Genomic DNA, 2456 nt, shown 5'->3' with positions numbered 1-2456 from the left:
CTATGACTTTTGTTTTATTATATTTAATCAGCTTTTTAAAAATGTTATTAGAGTGGGTAAATTTTTATCTAGGTGAGCAGGGCTATCTTGAAATCATTTTTTAAAAAATTATCAACTTGGTATAACCTAAGGGAAAAAGTAATAGTTCCCATTGCTGATAACTCTTCAGGATATTAGTGGTCACATTTACCATTTGATAGGAATGTAAACCCCAGTACAGTTTGACAATTCATATCAAAACTTCAGAAAAATGTGCATCCCTTTGAACAGGCAATTCTATCCTGGTAATTTATCCTAAGTAAATAATTAAGGATGTAGGCAATACTGTTGCAATATTATTGGAGAATGGTGCATTGCAGTAATGGGAAATATTTTCAGGTGAGCCATGTGAAGGGTTTTGGACAACTGAAGTGTATAGGATACAATGTCTTCCCAACCAAAACATGCTTTTCTGGCTTTTGGTTGTTGAAATCTTCATTTGAGATTTTTTTCTTTTTCAGTTTCCAAGTAATTTTTTCTCAGAGTTTTGTGTTTCTTTCCTGAATCAATAAACACTATACAAAACAATGTAAAAATGGCTACCATTCTCTCTCCCTTTCTTCCCTCACCCAGGGACAATCCCCTGAGTAAGTGTTTTCTTGGGCGAGGAGACAGTGCCTGGGGCAAGAGCCTACCCCAAAGAAAAGGGTGTCTAAAATGTTCACAGTTCTTTTGTCTCAAAAAAGTGACATTTATTCAAAACAAAAAAAAGAAATCGGCAAGATGTCCATCTGTTGGCTCCCTTCCCTCCCCCCTCCCCTTCTCTTCAGCCCCCCAGGAATGATCCTTGGGGCCCTCCAGTGAGGTCAGCAATATTGAGGGGCAGCTCCTCAATGGAGGTATTGTAGAAGGTCTCAATGTCTTGAAGAGTCCCCTTGTCTTTTTCTGTCTCCATGTTAATGGACACCCTACAGCCAAAATGTCCACCGCGACCAATTCTGGAGATATAGTTTTCCCTATTGGTGGGAAGGTCATAGATAAGGACTAAAGAAACCTGCTGTGTATCAATGCCTCTGGCCATCAGGTCAATGGCAATCAGTACTCTGCTAGAACCAGAATGGAACTCCCTCATGATCACATCTAATTCCTTTTGGTCCATATCGCTACATATAGTAGAGACAGTAAGTCTTTGGCAAGCATCTTCTCAATGAGCCAATCGACCTTCCTTCAGGGGTTGATGAAGATCATTGCCTGGGTGAGGGTCAGCGTTTCACATAAGTCACACAGTGTGCCCAGCTTCTACTCCTCTTGTTCCACATTGGTGTATCATTGGCAGTTATCTTTAGAGTTAACTCTTCCTTCTTAATGAGAATTTGAATGGGGTCCCTCATGAACCTCTTAGTCACCTCGAGTACATCAGAGGGCATTGTAGGTGACAACAAAACCACCTGGGTATTGTAAGTTGAGCTTTTGGAGTATGTCATATATATGGTTTTGAATCCACAGCTCAGTATTTCATCAGCTTTGTACAGTACAAACATTTTGATGTATTTGGAAGACAGGTATTTCTGACAAAGTATATCAAACACATGGCTTGGGATACCCAGGATGATATGGGGAGCCTCCATCTGCAGCTTCTGAACCTCAGCATACATGTTGCTGTCCCCAGTGCAAGCATGGCGGCAAGCACCCATGTAATCTCCTAATGCCATTTCCATCTTCTATATTTGCTGAGCCAGCTCCTGAGTGGACGCCAGGACCAAGGCCTGGGTGGCCTTTGCATCCAATTAAATCTGTTGCCAAATCAATATGGCAAAAGCAGCTATTTTCCCAGTCCCAGAGTGGGCTTGAGTGATCATATGATAACCCTTGATATAAGAAAGAATGGTTCACTGCTGGATGGCAAAGGTCTTCTCAAAATCATAGCATAGATGCCAGGGAGGAGGGACTCAGAGATTCATGTCATCAAAGCTGTTGACAATCTCATTTCAGTTACACTCAATGATGCCTTCGGTTCCATCCTTTTGGAGCCATTGTCTCAGGATTAGGAATCCTGCCTTGCAGACATGATCCTTATAAAGAAGTTGAGATAGTTTTTCACATATTACTTTGCCTAATAAATCAGGGATATCCTTGGCATTCCATTCTACATGTTTTAAGTCCTGTCAAAGTATAATTATGAAGAAGTTAAAAACATATCTCTCAGAAAAAATATACATAGTGGGCATCTGTCAAGTATGTATTTGAATGACTAATTTATTTTAAAGAGGATATGGGAAAAAGAAATAAGATTGCTGCATTAGATGCCAAAGTGTTTATGTCCTACAGATCAATACAACCATTACATTTAACCTTCTCTTTTCTACTGAACTGAAGTCATTTATATCTCTATCACACAAAAATCATTTGCAACTTATAAAAGTCTACAAGTTAACATGACTTTACTGACTCTGAGCCTTAATAATAAATAATAAGGC

At 39.6% G+C, this 2456-nt stretch overlaps 1 pseudogene; it reads right to left on the bottom strand.

The window, feature by feature from the left end:
* Positions 1-805: 805 nt before the first annotated feature.
* Positions 806-2047, bottom strand: LOC101437664 (eukaryotic initiation factor 4A-I pseudogene; annotated as a pseudogene).
* Between the last annotated feature and the right edge of the window lie 409 nt (positions 2048-2456).

This window comes from Dasypus novemcinctus, chromosome 6, assembly GCF_030445035.2.
Source record: "Dasypus novemcinctus isolate mDasNov1 chromosome 6, mDasNov1.1.hap2, whole genome shotgun sequence".
NCBI classification, from domain to species: domain Eukaryota; kingdom Metazoa; phylum Chordata; class Mammalia; order Cingulata; family Dasypodidae; genus Dasypus; species Dasypus novemcinctus.
This window is presented reverse-complemented; position numbering and strand designations above follow the sequence as displayed.